Source organism: Canis aureus, chromosome 4 (assembly GCF_053574225.1).
Source record: "Canis aureus isolate CA01 chromosome 4, VMU_Caureus_v.1.0, whole genome shotgun sequence".
Classification (NCBI taxonomy): Eukaryota; Metazoa; Chordata; class Mammalia; order Carnivora; family Canidae; genus Canis; species Canis aureus.
Window position 1 is genome coordinate 25,005,620 of NC_135614.1, and position 23,153 is coordinate 25,028,772.

Genomic DNA, 23,153 nt, shown 5'->3' on the forward strand with positions numbered 1-23,153 from the left:
CACTTAGGATAAAAGCAGTACTTAGAGGAATAATATTAAGATGATTAGCAGAAATACAGGCAGAATCTGGACAATGACTACTGTTACTTGATTCATACCAATCTAAACAATCACTTCTGGGATGCCTGCCTCTGGCTCAGGGTGTGATCCCGGGATCTGGGATCGAGTCCCACATTGGGCTCCTTGCAGGGAGCCTGCTTCTCCCTCTGCCTGTGTCTCTCCCTCTCTCTCTCTCTCTGTGTCTCTCTTGAATAAATAAATAAAATCTTTAGAAAAATAAATAAATAAATAAATAAATAATCATTATTTCCACACTTCGGACCACTATGATCACAGAAGCAAAGTTCATGTTCCTGATATAGGGGACATTAATCACTTTGCTATCTTTAACTATATCCATGGAGGATCACTCAAGCCTAGTCAAGCTCAGAAAGAGCTGTCCAGATGTCTGGAAAAGATGATGTCTAACACTACCACTGGTCAGGTCTTTTTCATTCACAGACTTATTCTTCCTTTTTTAATGATACAGAAATAGAAAAATCAAAGGAAATAAATTTATAATTTTATCAATCTCATATATATTAGAACTGCAATACATTTAAAAAAATTATTTCCAGGATTTAAGCACTCAACTCTTGGTTTTAGCTCAGGTCATGATCTCAGAGTCCTTGGATGGAATCCCACATCTGGGTGGCTCAATTAAGCATCTGCCTTTGCCTCAGGTCAGATCCCAGAGTCCTGAGATCAAGTCCTACATCAGGCACCTTGCTCAGCAGGGAACGTGCTTCTCCCTCTCCCTCTACATGCCACTCCCTCTGCCTGTTCCCTCTCTCTCTAAAATAAAATCTTTAAAAATAAAAATCTTAAATTAAAAAAAAAGCCCATACAGACTATCAATATCAACACAGAATGAATCTTAATGTTAACCAAAGACTTTAGTTAATAATAATGTATCAATATTGGATGACTGGTTTGTACGTTTGGTTTTTTTTTTTTTTCTGTTGTTTTTTTAAAGATTTTACTTATTTATTCATGAGAGACACACACACAGAGAGAGAGAGAGAGAGAGAGAGAGAGAGGCAGAGACACAGGCAGAGGAAGAAGCAGGCTCCATGCAGGGAGCCCAATGTGGTACGCAATCTGGAGACTCCAGGATCATGTCCCAGGCCGAAGGCAGGTGCTAAACCGCTGAGCCACCCAGGCGCCCCATTTTTTTTTTATACATTTGGAATAAATGTATCATACTAATACAAGATACTAAAAATAGATGAATTGGTGGATAAAGTAAAAGAGAATAAATGGCAACCCTATTTTTGCTCAATGTTTTCTTTCAACTTAAAACTGCTTGAAAAATCTACTAACGGTTGACAGTGCAAGATGGTGGAGTAGGAGACCTTAGTTTTGTCTGGTCCCAGGAATTCAGCCAGATAACTATCAAATCCTTCTGAACACCTGTGAACTCAATTTGATATCTAAGAAAAGAATAGCTGCAATTCTACAAATAGAAAAGTGACCGCTTTCTGCAAGTTAGAAGACGCAGAGAAGTTAACCTGAAGTGATACATGCAAAGATAAACTGCAGGGGGGGAGGGAACCTTCATAGGCCAGCACCAGAAAGTGATAGAGCAATAGAAAACAAAATCAGAACTTTCAGAAGTCTGCTCCAGTGAGGTACCTCTTCACCTGAAAGGTGTTCAGGTGGTGAAGCAGAGTGGAATCCTAGGCAGAACAATGTGCTCTCAGGATCCCCGGGATCACAGGAAGACTGGAAGTGCCTAGGTGTAGCAGAGTTCCCAGGCATTGGAGCAGGGAAACGGGCTGCAATCAGTGAGCTCAGGAGTGTGTTCTTAGCTTAGGGTTACCATATACTGCAAAATGCTGCACGGCCCATCGACTGCTCTCCAAGAAGGGGCCCAATGAGTGGCAGAACCACAGAGAAATCCCCTTCCTCCCCTGAAAGGAGCAGTGTAGGTGTGTACCGCAGAAGTCTGCAGGATTAGGAGATGAGAAACTGGGTGACATGCCTGAGATAAAAGTCTGGGTGAGGGATGCCTGGGTGGCTCAGCAGTTGAGCCTCTGCCTTCAGCTCAGGGTGTGATCCCAGGTCCTGGGATTGAGTCCCACATCGGGCTCCCTGCATGGAGCCTGCTTCTCCCTCTGCCTGTGTCTCTACTTCTCTCTGTGTGTCTCTCATGAATAAATCTTAAAAAAAAAAAAAAAAAAAAAAAAGTCTGGGTGAGCACAGAGTACAGAGACTAAGGAGACAGGAGTGATTGGCTGCTTTACCCTGAAGGCACATTGATGAGTGGGGCTCCAGGACAAGAGATGGGGAGGTCCTCATTCTCATACTCATCCTCTAAAGCAGCATAGAAAACCTTCAGGGAGGGAACAAAGCAATCCCAAGCCCCTTCCTTAGCCCCCTGGCAAGGGCAGTGCAATCTGCCCATGGCAAAGACATTTGAGAATTAAGGCAAAAGGCTCCTCTTACAGAAGATCAGCAAAACATCTGGTTAAGATCAAGTTTACTGATCACAGAGAACACCAAAACTCAAGCGCTAGGGGAAAATAGTATAGAGAATGGATGGGTTTTTCTCCCCCAACCATTCTTTAATCTTTCAATTTTCATTTTTTTTTCTCTTTTCTTTTCAACCAATTTCTAATTATACCAATTCTTTTAAAATTTTGTTTTCATTTTTATAATTACATTCTATCCTTTCATTGTTTTTAATTTTATGTATAATATATATAATGTATAACAAAAAATATGTTTAAAATTTTCAATCTAGTTTCCTAAACAAGCAGACCAAACTACACCCAGAATCTAATGTATCGGTCTGGGGGATCCCTGGGTGGCTCAGCAGTTTCGCACCTGCCTTTGGCCCAGGGTGCGATCCTGGAGTCCCGGGATCGAGTCCCGCGTAGGGCTCCTGGCGTGGAGACTGCTTCTCCCTCTGCCTGTGCCTCTGCCTCTCTCTCTCTGTTTATCATAAATAAATAAAAATAAATCTTTAAAAAAAAAAAACTGATGTATCGCTCTGTTCTCTTCATCTAATCATATTCTTTGTTTTGTTAAAGTCTCTTTTAATTTTCATCCTTACAATTACATACTATCCTTTCAATCTATTAATTTTATTTTTATACACACACACACACACACACACATATATATATGTTTTTCTTTCTTTACACTTTTTTTTAATTTTTTTTTTTATTTGCTAAAGGCAGGCGCCAAACTGCTGCGCCACCCAGGGATCTCGTCTTTCTTTACACTTTTTGAGATGTAGTTTCTTCTAACAAACCAAAATATGCTCAGGATACAGCATATTCTCTGTTCTGTTCACCTCTCTGTTTACACCCCTTCCTTTTTTTTTTGTCCTTTAATTTTCCATTTTACAGTTACAGCCTTTTTATTGTATTTAATTTTATTTTTGTACATATGTAAGTTTTTCTCATTTTACAATTCTGAGATCTAGTTTTCTAATCAACAGACCAATCAAAATACACACAAGATCCAGTGTATTGCTCAGTTCTGTTCACCTGTCTGGTTATAGTATTTCTTTTTTTAAAAAAATGTTATATCTTTTTTCAGTATTGGGTTTCTTCTGATTTGTTCTGGGGTTGTTATTGCCGTTTTAGTATTCCCTTCTCTTGTTCATCTGTTCTTTTCTGGACTGAATGTCAAGACGGATAAACTCACCTGAAAAAAAAAAAAAGAGAACAAGAGGCAGAACTATGAGAGACCTAATCAGTATGGATATAAAGATGTTGGAACCAAGAGTTCAGAATTACAATTATAAAGATACTAGGTGGGCTTGAAAAAAAGCATAAAAAGCACTAGAGAATGTCTTCCTGGAGAAATAAAAGAACTAAAATCTAATCAAGTCAAAATAAAAAACAGAGACCCAGTAGGCCAGAAAGGAGAGAGATTCAGGGTGCTAAATGAGAAAAATACACAGCCAAGAATACTTTATCCAGCTAGGATGTCATCCAAAATAGAAGGAGAGATAAAAAGCTTCCAGGACAAAAAAAAACTAAAAGAATTTCTGAACACTAAACCAGCCCTACAAGAAATATTAAAAGGGTTCCTTTAAATGAAGAGAGAGGCCAAAAGTAACAGAGACCAGAAAGGAACAGAGACAATATAGAAAAACACTAACTTCACAGGAAATACAATGGCACTAAATTCACATCTTTCAATAGTTACTCTTAAGGTAAATGGGTTAAATGCCCCAGTCAAAAGACACAGATATCAGATTGGATAAAAAAGCAAGACACATCCATATGCTATCTGCAAGAGACTCATTGTAGATCCGAAGACACCTCCAGATTGAAAGTGAGGGGGTGGAAAACCATTTATCATGCTAATGAACACACAGCAAAAGAAAGCCGAGGTGGCAATCCTTCTATCAGACAAATTAATTTTCTTTTTTTACAAATTAGATTTTAAAACAAAGACTGTAATAAGAGATGAGGAAGGACACTATATCATAATTAAATGGTCTATCCAACAAGCAATCTAACAATTGTAAATATTTAGGCCCCTAACATGGGAGCAGCCAATTACATAAACCAATTAATAACAAATTGGGGTCTGAAAGAAATAATACATCAATAAAGATGTAAAGAAATAATACATCAATAACAATACAGTAACAGTAGGGGACTTTAACACCCCACTCACTGCAATGGACAGATCATCTAAGCAGAAGATCAACAAGGAAACAAGGCTTTGAATGATACTCTAGACCAGTTGGGACTTCACAGATATATTCAGAATATTCCATCCTAAAGCAACATAATATACATTCTTCACGAGTGCACATGGAACAGAATAGATCACAGACTGGGTCACAAATCAGGTTTCAACCAGGACCAAAAGATTGGGATCATCCCCTACATATTTTTAGGCCACAATGCTTTGAAATGAACTCAATCACAAGAGGAAATCTGGAAAGAACTCAAATATATGGAGGCTAAAGAACATCCTACTGTAGAATAATGGGTCACCCAGGAGATAAAAGAATTTTAAAAATTCATGGAAACAAATGAAAATAAAAACACAACTGTTCAAAACATTTGTGATACAGTAAAGGTGCTCCTTAGAGGGAAGTATATAGCAATACAAGCCTTTCTCAAGAAACAAGAAAGGTCTCAAATACACTAACCTTACACATAAAGGAGCTGAAGAGCAGCAAATAAAACCTTTATTATTTCTCTTCTCCTGCTGGATTAGATCAAAGAAATCAATAAAACAGAAACCAAGAGAACAGATCAACAAAACTAAGAACTCGTTCTTTGAAAGAATTACTAAGACTGGTAAATGACTGGCCAGACTTATCAAAAAGAGAAAGGAATCAAATAAGTAAAATCATGAATGAAAGAGAGATCACAACCAACACTGAAGAAATACAAACTATTATAAGAACAAATTATGAGCAAGTGTATACAAACAAATTATACAACCTGGAAGAAATGTATGCATTCCTTGAGAAATGAGAAACTACCAAAACTGAAACAGGAAGAAAGAGAAAACCTAAACAGACCAATGACCAGCAAGGAAATAGAAGTAAGTAGTCATCAAAAACCTCCCAACAAACAAGAGTCCAGGCCAGAAGTTTTCCCAGGAGAATTCTACCAAACATTTACTTTTTTAAAAAAATTTATTTATTAATGAGAGATACAAAGAGAGAGAGAGAGAGGGAGGCAGACACAGGCAGAGGGAGAAGCAGGCTCCATGCAGGGAGCCTGATGTGGGACTCGATCCCGGGTCTCCAGGATCAGGCCCTGGGCTGAAGGCAGTGCTAAACCGCTGAGCCACTGAGGCTGCCCTCTACCAAACATTTAAACAAGAATTAACACCTATTCTCTGAAGTGTTTCAAAAAACAGAAATGGAAGGAAAACTTCCAAACTCTTTCTATTAGGCCAGCATTACCTTCATGCCAAAACCAGAGAAAGATCTCATCAAAAAGGAAAATTACAGACCATTATCTCTGATAAACATGGATGCTAAAATTATCACCAATATATAGCCAATAGGATCCAGCAGTACATTAAAAAGATTATTCACCACAACCAAGTAGGATTCATTCCTAGGCTGCAAGGATGGGTCAACATATACAAATCAACCAATGTGTTACACTACAGTAATAAAAGGACAAGAACCATATGATCCTCTCAATAGATGCAGAAAAAGCATTTGACAACACACAGCATCCTTTCTTGTTTAAAATTCTTCACAGTGTAGGGATAGAGGGAACATACTTCAATATCATAAAAGCAATATACAAAAAGCCCACAGTGAGTATCATTCTCAATGGGGAAAAACTGAGAGCTTTTCCCCTAAGGTCAATAACACAACAGGGATGTCCACTATCACCACTATTATTCAACACAGTACTACAAGTCCTAGCCTCAGCAATCAGACAACAAAAAGAAATGAAAAGGGCAGCCCAGGTAGCTCAGTGGTTTAGCGCTGCTTTCAGCCCAGGGTATGATCCTGGAGACCCGGGACCGAGTCCCACGTCGGGCTCCCTGCATAGAGCCTGCTTCTCCCTCTGCCTGTGTCTGTGCTTCTCTCTGTGTGTGTCTCTCATGAATAAATAAATAAAATCTTAAAAAAAAAAAATGAAAGGCATCCAAATCAGCAAGGAAAAAGTCAAACTCTCACTCTTCACAGATGACATGATACTTCATGTGGAAAATCCAAAAGACTCCAACCCCAAACTGCTAGCACGCAAACAGGAATTCAGCAAAGTGGCAGGATATAAAATCCATGCACACAAATCAGTTGCATATCTATACATTAACAATGAGACAGAAGAGAGAGAAGTTAAGGAGTCAATCCCACATACAGTTGCACTCAAAACTATAAGATACCTAGGAATAAACCTAACCAAAGAGGCAAAGGATATATACTCAGAAAACTATAGAAAATTCATGAAAGAAACTGAGGAAGACACAAAGAAATGGAATGGATTGGAAGAATAATGCTGTTAAAACATCTATGCTACTTAGAGCAGTCCTTACATTCAACGCAATCTCTACCAAAATACCATCAACTTTTTTCAGAGTTGGAACAAATAATCCTAAAATCTGTATGGAACCAAAAAAGACTCCGAATAGCCAGAGGAATGTTAAAAAAGAAAACCACAGCTGGTAGCATCACAATTCCAGAATTCAAGCTCTTACACAAACCTGTAATCACCAAGACAGTAGGGTACTGGCACAAAAACACAGATCAATGGAACAGAATAGAGAACCCAGAAATGGACTCTCAACAATATGGCCAACTGATCTTTGACAAAGCAGGAAAGAATATCAATGGAAAAAAGACAGCCTCTTCAACAAATTGTGCTGGGAAAATTGGGAGTCACATGTAGAAGAATGAAACTGGACCATTTTCTTACACCATTCACAAAGATAAACTCAAAATGGATGAAAGACTGGGGGCACTTGAGTGGCTTAGTGGGTTAAACATCTGGCTTCAGCTCAGGTCATGATCCCAGGGACCTGGAAACAAGCCCCGCCTCACCAGGTTCCCTGCTCAGCAGGGAGTCTGCTTCTCCATTTCCCTCTGCCACTCCCCCCCACTTGTGCACGCTCTGTCAAAATAAATAAAAATCTTTTTTTAAAAAATGGATGAAAGACCTAAACGTGAGACAAGAATCTTCCAAAATCCTAGAGTAGAACATAGGAAGCAACCTCTATGACTGGGGCCACAGCATCTTCTTGCAAGACATGTCTCCAAAGGCAAGAGAAACAAAGGCAAAACTGAACTACTGGGATTTCATCAAGATAAAAGTTTTTTTTTTTTTTTTTTAAAGATTATTTTTATCATTCATGAAAGACACAGAGAGAGAGGCAGAGACACAGGGAGAAGGAGAAGCATGCTCCATGCAGGGAGCCCGATGTGGGACCTGATCCCAGGTCTCCAGGATCATGCTCCGAGCTAAAGGCAGGAGCTAAACCACTGAGCCACCTGGGCTGCCCAAGATAAAAGGTTCTTGCACAGCAAAGGAAATTGCAGACAAAACCAAAAGACAAGCGACAGAATGGGAGAAGATATTTGCAAATGTGTTTTTAGATACAGGGCTAATATCCAAGATCTATAAAGAACTTACAAAACTCAACATCCAAAGAACAAATATTCCAATCAAGAAATGGGCAGAAGACATCAACAGATATTTCTTCAAAGACGACATACAAATGGCCAACAGACACATGAAAAAATTCTCAACATCACTCAGCATCAGGGAAATACAAATCAAAATACAATGAACTACCACCTCACACCAGTAAGAATGGCTAAAATTAACAAATCAAGAAACAACAGATGTAGGTGAGAATGTAGAGAAAGGGGGACCTTCCTACACTGCTGGTAGTAATGCAAGCTGGTACAGCCACTCTGGGAACAGTATGCAGGTTCCTCAAAAAGTTGAAAATAGAGCCACCCTACGACCCAGCTATTGCACTACTAGGGATTTACCCTGAAGATATAAATGAAGTGATCTCAAGGGGCACTTGCATCCTAGTATTGATAGCAGCAATGTGCAAAATAGCCAAACTATGGAAAGAGCCCAGATGTCCAGACAGATGGATAAAGAAAATGTGGTGTATATATACAATGAAATACTACTCAGCCATCAAAAAAATGAAATCTTGCCTTTTGCAATGACATGGATGGAACTAGAGGGTATTATGCTAAGTGAAATCAGTCAATCCAAGAAAAATTATCATCATAGGATCTCATTCATATGTGGAATTTAAAAAACAAAACAGAGGATCCTAGGTGAAGAGAGGAAAAAATAAAAGATGAAATCAGAGGGGAGACAAACTATAAGAGACTCTTAATCACAGGAAACAAACTGAGAGTTGCTGGGGCGGGTGAGGAGATGAGGTAACTGGGTATGGACATTAAGGAGGGCATATAATTTAATGAGCACTGGGTATAAGACTGATGAATCACTGAATTTTACCTCTGAAACTAATAATACATTATATTTTAATGAATTGAATTTAAATTTTAAAAAAGGCATGGAAAAAATAAATAAATAAAAATAAATAAATAAAAAAGGCATGGAAAAAAGTCTACTAATTAAAATAATATTACTTCCTAATGCAAGATATTTTCCATTTACAAACATCATTTACCTGATTCAATCACAATGATTATACATGTTTTGTATTTCTTGAGGAAATACTCAATTTCACCTATGACTGCTCACTATATTTCTCCCAACAGGATGAAACAGACAAAAACGTTTACAATCCTTTTTTCTTGCACTCTTTTTACCAGTTGTGATCTACTTTACCCTTATGTAGCAATGGTAGGGAGTTAACAACATTGCATAGTTACTGACTTCTTACAATCTTTCTCAACAGGTGTTACACAAGAGAATAACATATCCATTGGGCAAGTGAATTAACTTTTCTCCTATACATTAGAATGGCAGTAGTTTTGTACCAATAGGATTAGGATTGAGAAAATAATCACTGAAATAATTTATTTTGTTCTGTGGTTCAGATGGGGAAATCTGGTTGCAGAGACTATCGGAGATATGAAAAACTATCCAGAACTAACTTACAGCATCAGGAGTAGCTAATACAAAAAAAAAAAAAAAAGGAGTAACTAATACTATTAGTCATCATTTCCTTATTTTGTACAGAGAATAGAGGAACTAACAAAATAAAAACACATATGTTAACACTGAGGTAAGACAGGTAAATGAATTACTTAAACTTCATCTTTTTTCTACACATTTATTTTATTTTATTTAAGATTTTATTTATTTATTCATGAGGGACACAGAGAGAGAGAGAAGCAGAGACATAGGCAGCAGGAGAAGCAGGCTCCATGCAGGGAGCCTGACATGTGACTCGATCCCAAGTCTCCAGGATCACACCCTGGACCAAAGGTGGCACTAAACCACTGAGTCACCCGGGGTGCCCTCTACAAATTTATTTTAGAGAGAGACAGCAATCATGCATGAGCACAGGAAGGGACAGGGGGAGAATCCCAAGCAGACTCTGCACTAGCACAGACCTCAATAGGGGCTCAATTTCATGTGCCTGAGATCATGACCTGAGCAGAAACCAAGAGCTAGACATTTACCCAAGCCACCCAGGTGCCCTTAAATGACATCTTTTAAAATACCTTCATAAGGCGTGCCTAGGTGGCTCAGTCAGCTAAACATCCACTTTCAGCTCAGGTCATGATGCCAGGGTCCTGAGACAGAGCACCATAATGGACTCCCTACTCAGTGGGGAGCCTGTTTCTCCCTCTCCCTCAGTTGCTCCCCTTGCTTTTGCACGCACGCGCACGCAGTCTCTCCCCTTCTCTCAAATTAATTTAATCAGATATATCCATAAGCCAAGAATAATCATTAGTATTTTCCTGATATGTATATAATTGCTACAAGAGAAAGTTAGTATACTAAAATCCTGATGGTAGTTATAAGGAAAGGCCAGGATTTGTCTCTGACCAGATTCAAACATTTTTAGGAAGCTCCTAAAAATGAAATATTAAAATAATACCATCTTAATATTTATTTGTAATTAGTCTAAAAAAACCATTTCAGAGCATTCTACCAAACTCAAGAAATGTAACCCTATTCCTTTCTTTTCTCCTTTTCTTTTCTCTCTTCTTCTCACATTCATCCCAGAAGCCTTTTAAAAGTCTTTCCAAAGAACTGTTAGCCTCACTGACAGTTCTCAACACTAATACAATCCTAAAAATTGAGTTTCCAGTTCCATCATCCATGGCCAGGTTTCTAAGAGCACAAAGGAAACATCAAATGCTCAGTCTTTATCCTTATACAGAGCTAGGCAAGCTGAAGTACATAAGTACACAGTAATCTAAATGGTGTGACAACAAAATTAGGCCTAGTTGCAAACCATTGTGCTAGATGATAGAAAAGGAAAAAAAAAACAAAAAACAAAAACAAAAAACAAGAGGAATCCTCCCTATATTCTTGGGATCACATTTCCTTTGGTCAAAAAAAAGAGTTCCCCTTTCTCAGACTTTAGGTGCCTATACTACCACTCTCTATAAATGAGTTTGCATTTCCTAGGATTTTCTATATTCATAAAGTGTACAAAAAGCCCAATTAAGGAATGAGCAGATGATCTGAACAGACACATCATCAAATAAGATACATAAATGGTAAATTAGCACTTGCAAAGATGATCAACATCATTAGCTATTAGAAAAATGATCATGGAAACCACAATGAGATACTACTATATACCCAACAGAATGGCTAAAAACAAAACAAAAAAACCACTAAAGCCAACAATATCTGACAATATCAAAGATACAAAGCAACTGTAACACTCATCCATGATTGGAGGAATGAAAGATGAAGCATTACTAGATACTCTAGAGATGAAAACTAAAGTTTGCACAAAAATCTGTACCTGAAATGTTCACAGTTTTATTCATAATTACCAAAATTGTAAATAACCTAAATGACTAAATAATAAAATTATAAAATAATCTAAATGACTTTCAAATGTTGCATGGATAAACAAACTCCAGTATATCCATATAATGGAAAACTACGCAGTAATCAATCAGGAGTAAATTACTTACATGCTGAAGAAGAATCTGAAAGGTATTACACTGATGATGAAAGAAGTCAGTTTCAAAAGGTTACATGCTTTTATATGATATTCTGGAAAAGTAAAAGAATAGTGATGGAGAACAGATCAGACTACCAGAAGTTACAGGTAGGTAGAAGATTTGATTACAACAGAACCACACATAAATTTTTAGGTGATAGCCTATATCCAGACAGATACTCTATATTGTGTGTGGGACAGTCACACAAATCTTTTTTTTTTAGATTAATTAATTTATTTATTCATGAGAGAGAGGCAGACACACAGGCAGAGGGAGAAGCAGGCTCCCTGTGGAGAGCCTGATGCAGGATGTGATCCTGGAACTCTGGGATCATGCCCTGAGCTGAAGGCAGACAACCACTGAGCCACCCAGGCATCCCAAGTCACACAAATCTATACATGTGCTAACACTCAAAGAAATACATAGCAAAGTATAAGTCAATCTTATTGTATATTCCATTTTTAAAATATTTTAAAATTCTATTTCATTTAATATTTCTATATCTATACTTAATATAGATAGTATTTTATTTTTCTCATCTCTGTCACGTTTTGCTTAAATTCAAATTTAAATAACGTAGTAAAGCAATTAATTTGCTTGCTAAGCTCTAGGCAGTTTAAAATAGTATAAAACTAATCCGTTTCTGGGGCTCCTGGGTGGCAAAGTTGATTAAGCATTTCACTCTTAATTTTGGCTCAGGTTGTAATCTCAGGGTCATGAGATGAAGCCCTGTGTCAGGCTTCATGCTCAGTGCAGAGTTTGCTTAAGTTTCTTTCTCCCTCTCATTCTGCCCCCTCCCCACTAGTGCATGCACTCTCTCTTTAAAATAAATAAACCTTTAAAAATAGTAATAAACTATTTCTTTCACATACCTATTAAACCATTAAACGATCATTTTGTGTTTTGAGAGGTAGTTCTCTCAGAATATTTGTTTTTCCCCTAGTGACTGCTTTAAATTCTCTACTTCTACCCATTTCAGATGATGAAAATATATTTAGGAAATATTAAGTAGCTCTAAGAACACACTAGGTAAGGACGTCTGGGTCGCTCAGCAGTTGAGCGTCTGCCTTCGGCTCAGGTCATGATCCTGGAGTCCTGGCATCGAGTCCTGCATTGGGCTCCTCGATGGGGAGCCTGCCTCTCCCTCTGCCTATGTCTCTGCCCCTCTCTCTCTCATGAATAAAAAAAAAAAAGAACACACAAGGTAAAGACCAGAAAGGAACTCATATCTCAGTCAAAAGGCTTTTAAAAATTATTATAATTATAAATAAAAGGTAGACGTCATTTAGAAAAAAATTATTCTCAGTCTTATAAATGGGATAACTTTTATATATTATCGTAAATTTGTTACTTTGACCTTGAATGCCTGTTCTACCTGCTAAAGCCAAAAAGCCATATCATTTATATGATATCAGCCATTAAAACAAAATATATAGTCTAGTCTACTAAGAAATAAACTAAGTACACACTTCACCACCACTTTAGACTTTTCCAACAGCAGGCTCAATCTGATCTGAGGTAGGGAAAGCCATACTACAATGTAAGCCTCAGAGATTTGAAAACCCAAGACATATTCAACTCATAAACATTTCCTCGCATACTGGACGTAAGGCTTCTCTGGCTTTCTTTGTAGCATCCAAAGCCTTTCATTAAGAGTAAAATCATTACTCTGTATATTATGATCTCTATTTAAATACTAAATATTCTTCTATCAAAAGAAATTATTTCAGAGGCAACTGGGTGGCTGAGTCAGTTAAGCAGCTGCCTTTGGCATAGGTCATGATCCCGGAGTCCTCTGCGGATGGAGTCCCCACTTGCCCTTAGCAGGGAGCCTGCTTCTCCCTCTCTCTCTGCCCCCCGCCCCCCACCTGTGCTCTCCCTCTCTCTAATAAATAAATGAAATCTATTAAAAAAGAAAATACTTCAAACTATTTAAGTCACAGTTTTCTAAGGGCAACCTGAGTGGCTCAGTTGGTTAAGAATCTACTTTCAGCCTGGGTTGTAATCCTGGAGTCCTAGGATCAAGCCCCACACTGGGCTCCCTGCTCGGTGAGTGCCTGCTTCTCCCTCTCCCTCTGCCTACTTGTTCGCTCTCTAGCTCTCTCTCTCTGTTTCAAATAAATAAATAAAAATCTTTTTAAAAATAAAGTCACAGTTTTCTAAACAATATTCTAATCTATAAACTTCTATCTCCACTGCTAACAGCCAAGTCTATACCACCATCCTATCATGCTTAGATTTCTGCAAGCATCTCCCAAGTGGACTCTTTGCTTTCATTTTGTACATTAGCCAGATGAATTTCTTTTTTCCAGAGCAATCTTTTAAAAATGCACATTAGAAATGTCCAAAATAGGGGCGCCTGGGTGGCTCAATTAAGCATCTGACTTGATTTGGGCTCAGACCACGATCTTAGGGTTGTGAAATCAAACCCCGCCCTGGGCTTTGCACTGGTATGAAGGAGGCTTAGGATGTTCTCTCCCTCTCCCTCTCTCCCTACCACTACCCTGCTCATGCTCGCTCTCTCTCAAAAAAAGAAAAGAAAAGGAAAAGAAAAAAGAAATGTCAGACAGAAAGTAGATTAGTAGGTGGGGAGGGGTGGTGTTAGGAGGAAATAGGGAGTAAGTGCTAAAGGCTAAGAGGTTCTTTCTGGGATATGAAAATTTTATTTTCATCAATTCTAAATTGATTCTGGTGATGGTCACACATATCTGTTAATATACTAAAAGTCACTAAGTTGTATAGTTTAAATAGGTGACTTACATGGTCTGTGAGTTATATCTCAATAAATTTGTTATAAAAATGTAAATCAGAGCATTAATTTTCCTGATAAGTAATTAAATTGATATTAAAAATCACGATATTCTACTTTCCTAGCCTATGCTCTTTGTTGTCTGAAATATTTTCAACTCCACTTTAATTACTTTATCAACCATATGATATGAAGCTTCCTTATTCTCTTCATTTTTTAATAAAATTTCAAATATTAAAGGTAATAAAAATTCTGATTCTGAATTTAACAGATGACATTTAAGGTGTAATAAGCAAGACATGTAAATAGTTTCTTTCTTCCTTCTACCTTCAATTTGCTTGCCTAGTAACTTCAATAAGTGACCTCTGTTGTCACCTTAAAAGATATGTGAAAAAGCACTTGTCAGATTTCATTATACTCTCCAAATACTTTAATCTCTTAATTAAATCCCATCGAAATCCCTTTCTAGAAATCTGTACTTCTTGCTTTGTTATCTTTTAACAAGAAAAACAAAAAGAGCAAATGATAGAAATTCATCCATTACAAAAATAAACACCCCACATAAAAAAAAAAATTAAGAATCAAAACACTAGGGACCCCTGGGTGGCTCAGTGGTTTGGTGCCTGCCTTTGGCCCAGGGCGCAATCCTGGAGCCCCGGGATCAAGTCCCACATCGGGCTAACGGCATGGAGCCTGCTTCTCCCTCCTCCTGTGTCTCTGCCTCTCTCTCTCTCTCTCTCTCATAAATACATTAATAATAATAAAAAAAAGAATCAAAACACTAAAATGCTGGTGTTAACTGACAGATAATGGGGAAAAAAAAACTGAACAGGGGCAAAAAGATTTCCTTAAAGATTTCTTAAAGGAAGAAAACTAGGAAATGGGGGTATATGTGGTTTCTTCTTTAAAAAAAAAAAAAACTCTAGGGTGCCTGGGTGGCTCAGTCGGTTGGGCATCTGCCTTAAGCTTGGGTCATGATCCCAGGGTCCTGGTTTCGAGCCCCTCATCAGGCTCCCTACTGAACAAGGAGCCTCTGCCTCTGCCTGCTGCTCCCCCTGCTTGTGCTCTCTGACAAATGAATGAAATCTTTAAAAAAATTAAAAACTAAAAATAAAAAACTCAACTCTATCATTTAAAAGAAACACAAAATTCCATCCTAAAAGTTATATGGAATTGACACCTCACCAAAGAAGATATACGGATGGCAAATAAGCATATAGAAAGGAATAAGCATTCCAGGGATGCCTGAGTGGTTCAGTGGTTGAGCATCTGCCTCTGGCTCAGGGCATGATCCCGGGATCTAGTCCCACATCAGACTCTCTGCATGGAGCCTGCTTCTCCTCCCTCTTCCTATGTCTCTGCCTCTCTGTGTCTCTCTCATGAATAAATAAAAATCAGAAAGAAAGAAAAGAAAAGAAAAGAAAAGAAAAGAAAAGAAAAGAAAAGAAAAGAAAAGAAAAGAAAAGAAAAGAAAAGAAAAGAAAGAAAAGAAAAGAAAAGAAACTCCATGTCCTCAAGGAAATGTAAATCTAAATACTGAGATACCAATACCTAACAATTACAAGGACCAAAATGTGGAACACTGACAATATCAAATGCTGGGGAGGATATGGACCTATAGGAACCCTCATTCATTATTTATAGAAATTTATAAAGGTGAATGTAAGAACATGGAGGAGAGTCAGTAATGTATCCTCCAGACTGAGAAGACCCTTCAATACCAAAAAATGAAGCAAGTCACTACATACTGCTTACACAGCATTTTATTCAGAGTAACTTACATGACAGGGAGGATCAGGGGACAAACAATCCAGGCAGTAAGCAGGTATTCTTTACCACTATTTTCTGTTCCTATCTTCCCCCTCTATTTGGACCTTAATTCTCACCTTTTATGGAGCAAGGGGCATGGTGGCAAGGTCATAGAGTAGTTACCTAAAGTGACACCCTCTGTGTGCCAGAAGATCCCTACTAGTTAGCTAAAGTGGTGCTACAGTATGCCAGAGAGGCTCTCTACTAGTTAAAGGCACTAAAAAGAAATGAGCTATCAGTTCATGAGAAAACTTGGAGAAACCTTAAAAGCATGTTACTATGTGAAAGAAGCCAATCTGAAATGGCTACACGCTGTTGATTCCCACTATATGACATTCTAGAAGAGGCAAAACTGTAGGGACAATGGAAAGATCATAGGTTGACAAAGGCTGGGACAGGAGAAAGAATAAACAGGCAAAGCATAGAGGATTTTTAGGATGTAAAAATACTCTGTTATACCATAATAATGAACACATGTCATTATACATTTGTCCAAATCTATAAAATGTCCAACACCAAGAGTGAACCATAATGTAAACTACGGACTTCGGTCAATTATGATGTATCAATAGGTTTGTCAACAGTAATAAATCTACCACTTTTGTGGGGGAAATTGATAATGGGGAAGGCCATGCCCATGTAGAGCAGAGGGTATATGGAAAAATCTCTGTACCTTCTCTTCAATTTTGCTGTGACTCTAAAATGGCACCTAGAAAAAAAAATCTTTAAAAATTCATCTGAAATCTCAAGGGACCCCAAATAGCCAAAAACATCTTGAGAAAGAAGAACAAAGTTGGGAGACTCCTACTTTCTGATTTCAAAACATAATGCAAAGCAACAGCAAGAAAAACACTGGACCTGGCATAAAGACAGATATATAATCCAATGGAATAAAATAAAAGCCTAGGAATAAACCACATATATGGTCAACTGATTTTCAGCAAGAGTGCCAAGTCCATTCAACATGAAAAGGACTTCTTTTCAACAAACACTGCTGGAGGGACCCCTGGGTGGCTCGGGGGGTCAATAGAAGTTCAATATCATTAGTCACTGGGGAAAGGAAAATCAAAACAACGAGATACCACTTCACATCTATTAGAATGGCTATTGTCAAAAGTGAAAATGCATTTTTTAAGCTTCTAAGACTTTTAAGCTAGAACTCAATTAACCTATTGGCAAGACAACAACACATCACACAAATAATATTTATCATATGTAGTTCTAAAGCTATTAAATATTAGTTTCTGTAACAGCTTAAAAGAATCACTTGAACAGAGTTCAAGGTCACAAAAAAAACTATCTTTAGTGTCCTGTAACACAAATTTATTAGACTTAAATAACATAACTACAGATTATCACTTTATAAAGTTTAAAGTTCAAAAGAATATTGTATAGAACAAGAAAAAAATGTATCAGTAAAAATATTTTTAAAACCATTAGGGGGATGCCTGGGTGTTCAGCAGTTGGGTGTCTGCCTTCAGCCCAGAGCATGATCCTGGAGTCCCAGGATCAAGTCCCACATCTAGCTTCCTGCATGGAGTCTGTTTCTCCCTCTGCCTGTGTCTCTGCCTCTCTCTCTCTCTCTCTCTCTCTCTCTGTCTCTCATGAATAAATAAATAAAATCTTAAAAAAAAAAAAAAACAGTAGGGATATAGGGGTACGTGGGTGTCTCAGTGGTTGAGCATCTGCCTTCATTATTTATAGAAATTTATAAAGGTGAATGTTAGGTCATGATCCAGGAGTCCTAGGATCGGGTCATGATCCAGGAGTCCTAGGATCGAGTTCCACATCAGGCTCCCCGCAGGGAGCCTGCTTTTCCTTCTGCCTATGTCTCTGCTTCGCTGTGTGTGTCTCTCATGAATAAGTAATAAAATCTTTAAAAAAAGAAACAGTAGGGATATAAAATATTTTTATAAACATGATCAACAACTTAATGCCCATACCTGAACACTGAACAACTGCATATTATACATTCTTTCCCAATACACATAAAAATTATAGAAATTGGCCATATAAAATGGAATGAAATGACAGCTATATTTTACAATTAAAGTCAAGAGACAGTGAAAATGGGAAATTATAGATGAAAAAGATCAGCCAAATGTTGATAAATGGTGAAGCTAGGCAATGGGTACATGGGGGTTTTGTGTATGTACAACAGAATTCATAATTTTGTATATGTTTGAAATACTTCCTAATAAAAAGTATTTAAAACTTGACTATAGAGGTTCTGGTTCAGGTTAAGATGAAGTCAGCATACTTCTGGTCTCACACTGAATGCAACTAAAAGCCCTGGATGGAAAAAGACTCTGAAAAGTAATATGTTAGCAGGCAAAATGCAAAATGAAAGACATCTCAAGGTAGCACTAGAATAGCAGAGAGTTTCCCAATTTTTCCCCTGGTCCCTCCATACCAAAATTCAAAGTTTGTTTGACACCAGATGTGTGTACTGGATGCAAACAGATCTCCAACACCCATTTATTTCTGATTGATGAGTGGGAAAAAGGCTGCTATGAGTAAAAGAGAGTGGGAGAAATTCCCTGGATGTGTGTGTCTTTGCTCATTTTCTCCCACCCCAGAAAAAACAGACACCTATAGTAGTGCAGAATAACTTGCAGCTAGGAAGACATCTAAAAATCAGAAAAAAGAGAAAAATTCTGACAGAGGAACTCTTCTCCAAGAGCACTGAGGGATCTCGTTTGCTCATTTTTCTATCCTCTGGTCTCTGGATCCAGGAGGCTGATATAAGCCAAATTATGTGATAGAGTAGGCAGAGAAATTTTCAGGACTGAGTCAAAAGAAGAAGGATCATGTGGAGAAAAGAAATGTTGGGAATATCACATAGAAGGAAAGTTCAATAAAATGAAACCATAAGGTTCAGTATGATATCCTAAGCTCATATCCAGGGTACACAGGTATGGTACACACAGCAAAACAAAGGATATGTGAACTAAAATATGGGGTATATAGATCACTACCACTGGCTACTGTGTGGTACACACAATGGAAAAATCTGGATAGTAATGCAAAGTTATGAAAACCAAACTGATATTGGAACTACAACCCATAAAAGGTGGGTCAGAATTTATAGCCTAACTCTAACTAGGCCAACTGCCTGCTAAGGCAAAAAAAAAAAAATAGGAAAGAAAGGGCCGAACATTCTTCATAGGATTTAAATAAAATCTGTAGTGTCAAAGCATGATATTCTAGGAGAATTCTCTGCCTGCACACCTGCTCTAAAAGACTACAAAAAGTTCTTCAGATGGGAAAAAACAAATACTGGAAGGAAATCTGGAAATTCAGGAATGACAGAAGAGCAACAGAAACTGGCTTTTGTCATTTCTGAGAAGTTTACTGTAATTTCTATCTTTGTTCCTTTGTAGATAATATATGTCATTTTTCCTGAGTGCTTGTTACTTGGTGTGTGTTAGCCTGGTTATGGGTTCTCTGTTGTCCTGGGACAGCTACAATTTTCAGGAGAGACCTCTGGGTCTTGGGCATGGGGATTTCTTGGTGGCCCTATCTATTGTCAGATATAAACTTCTGATAATCTGGGCTCCAACAGTTTTCTGCCCCTCCCCAGGGGTGAGGGTTTATTTTTGTTTTTCTCCCCACTAGATACAAATGATTTTCACCTAAGGTAACAGGGTTTACTATCCTTCCCCAGGGCCTTAAGACTTTTGTCCTTAGATCTGAAAGGAGGGATCCCTGGGTGGCGCAGCGGTTTAGTGCCTGCCTTTGGCCCAGGGCGCGATCCTGGAGACCCGGGATCGAATCCCATGTCGGGCTCCGACGGTGCATGGAGCCTGCTTCTGTCTCTGCCTCTCTCTCTCTCTGTGTGTGACTATCATAAATAAATAAAAATTAAAAAAAAATAAAATATTTAGATCTGAAAGGAGCTTTTTGCTTTTCTCACTGTGGTGGATGCTTCCCTACTATAGGCTGAATCTTTGGGAAGCACTTTCGGTTTTCTGCTCTTTCCCCAATGTTATAGGAAAGCTTCTGGTTGAGATCTATTGAGAAAAGCCTGCAAGTGGATGTGAACTCTCCTGTGTCTATGGTTTCTATAGATTCCACACTCTAGCACTATCTCAAACTTGGTCATTAGCAATGTATGAAAAATTCAAGCTGAATTTAGATAAATACCCCAGAGAAATGAAAACAGGTTCACACACAAAAAAACTATGAATTAATGTTCTTAACAGCTCTATTCATAAATAAATGAGCACATAAAAAGGTATTCAACATCATTAGCCATTAGCAATGCAAATTAAGACCACAATGAGATACCATTATATACTTATTTGGCTAAAAGAAAAATTACTGGGATCCCTGGGTGGCTCAGCGGGTTTAGCGCCTGCCTTTGGCCCAGGGCCCAATCCTGGAGTCCTGGGATCTGGAGTCCTGGGATAGAGTCCCACGTCGGGCTCCCGGCATGGAGCCTGCTTCTCCCTCCTCCTGTGTCTCTGCCCCCCTCCCCCACCCCGTCTATCATAAATAAATAAATCTTAAAAAAAAAATTACCGACAATACTACGTGCAGCAAGAATGCAAAACAAATGAAACTCTCTATACATTGCTGGTAGGAATGCAAAATGGTAAACACTCTGGAAAACAGTTTGACATTTTTTTCATAAAGTTTAACATATATTTACCATATGACCCAACAATTCTACTCCTAGGTATTTACCATAGAGAAATAAAAACTTGTGCTCACATAAAACCTGTATTTGAATGTGTACATTTTTTTAAATTGCCAAGATCTAGAAACAAATCCAGTATCTTTCATCAGTTGAATAAACAAACTGTGACATAAGCCTACAATGGAATATAACCATAATTAAAATGGAACGAACTCTTGGTACATGCAACAACTTGGATCAATCTCAAAGGCATTATACTGGAAGAAGCCAGTCTCAAAGATTACATACTTCATGATTCCATGTATATACATTTATAAAAAAGAAAAAACTACTAATAGAGAACTTTTAGTAAGTTTCTAAGAAACAGAGGTAGAGAAGGGTCTGACTAAAATAGGACAGCATGAGAGGGTTGAGAACTTTCCTGTATCCTATTGCAGTGGCAGTTAAATGAATCTATATTATTAAAATTTATATATTAAATTTCAAAGAACTGTACACCGAGAGAAAAAAACACTTGACTATATGATAATTTGAAAGCACTTTTAAAGATTTTATTTCTTTATTTGAGAGAGAGAGAGAGTAGGGGCAGAGGAAGAGGGACAAGTAGATTCTTTGCTGAGCGCAGAGCCTGAGGCAGGGCTCCATCCCAAGACCCTGAGATCACAACCTGACTCTAAACCATGAGTTGGATGCCCAACAGACTATGCCACCCAGTTGCCTCTTAAACCAGCTTTAAAAACTTTATGATTCTATTTGCATGACATTTTTAAAAAGGCAAAACCCTAACAACAGGAAACAGATCAGTGGCTGCCAGGGATGGAAATGAGGGGAAAGGCTAATACAGAGGAGCATAAGGCAATTTCTAGGGGTGAAAGGAACTGACCTATATCTTGATTATTGTGCACATATGACTGCATTTATTGAAACTTCGAGTATACAGAAAAGGGTAAACTTTATTGTAAGTAAACTATACTTCAATAAATTTCAATATAATTGCTTTTATAAAATACTTGTGGAACACACTTTTTAAAAGTGGTCTTAATTTGCATTTTACCATTTGGTGGAGCACCTGGGTGGCTCGGTTGATTAAGTGACCAATTCTTGATTTTGGCTCAGGTCATCATCTTAAGGTCCTGAGACCAAGACCTGCCTGAGGCTCCATGCTCAGCAGGGAGTCTGCTTGAGATTCTCTTCCTCTCCCTCTGCCCCTCCCCCTGCTTGCCCACACACTGTCTTAAAAAAATACTTAGGGCAGGGAGCCTGGGTGGCTCAGTTGGTTAAGCATCTGCCTTCAGCCAGGTCATGATCCCAGGATCCTGGGACTAAGTCTCACATGGAGTTCCCTGCTCAGAGGGAGTCTGTTCCCCCACCACTTGTGCTCTCTCTCCCACTCCTTCATTCAAATAAATAAAATCTTTTTTAAAAAATTAAATTAAAATACAAAGAAAAAAAGCAAAAGTATAAAGTACCTAGGAATAAGTCTAATAAAAGACTTCATTGAAAGACCTCCTTAAAGAAGACCTAAATAAATGTAATACCATTTAATAAACTGAAAAACAAAATTTTGTAAAGATGGCAATTTTCCCCAAACTAAACTATACTAGCAATACAATCCCAATGGATTTTAGTGGACCTTGACAAAATGACCCTAAAATGAATATAGAAGCACAAAGGACCAAGAAAAGCTAAGACATGCTTGGGGTGGGGGTGGGGGAACACAAGGTAGGTTGGTAATGCTCTAATATTAAAACTCACTACAAATCTTAGTATCTAAGACAATGTGATATTGCCACAGAGGTACAAATAGAACAACAGAAAAAAATTTAAAACCCTAAGACATAGCCACATAAATAGATACTGACAGAGATGGGATATCAAATTAGTAGGACAAGGAAGATTTCCCAATAAATGAGGCTGGAACATTGACCCAGGGCCAGGGCATAGGAAAAGAACTCAATGGATTCACAATACATAAATATCAGTTCTAAGTGGATTAAACAGTATAAAAGGAAAAATGTAAAGTTTCTAGCTAATGCTGTAAGAGAATATCTCAATGATATTACAGTAGGAAAAATACCAAAAAAAAAAAAAAAGACTGATAAAATATATTAAAAGCAACCATAAAAACAACATACAGGCATCATAAAAGATACTATAAAGAAAGGAAATGCAAGCTCATGCAGCCACTCTGGAAAACAGTATGGAGGTTCCTCAAAAAGTTGAAAATAGGGCAGCCCGGGTGGCTCAGCGGTTTAGGGCTGCCTTCAGCCCAGGGCCTGATCCTGGAGTCCCGGGATCGAGTCCCATGTCGGGCTCCCTGCATGGAGCCTGTT

The 23,153-nt window shown here is 38.1% G+C and overlaps 1 protein-coding gene across 9 annotated transcripts in view; it reads right to left on the reverse strand.

Annotated features, from left to right (window-relative positions):
* Positions 1-23,153, reverse strand: part of MICU1 (mitochondrial calcium uptake 1) — a 248,921-nt gene that overhangs the window by 210,387 nt on the left and 15,381 nt on the right. For 3 of the 9 annotated variants that reach the window (XM_077894921.1, XM_077894914.1, XM_077894917.1), the window contains exon 2: positions 11,591-11,672. The exons of the other annotated variants lie outside the window; for them this stretch is intronic. The gene's annotated coding sequence lies outside the window, so the exon portion shown is untranslated. The remainder of the gene's footprint in view (positions 1-11,590; positions 11,673-23,153) is intronic. 9 annotated transcript variants of the gene reach the window in all.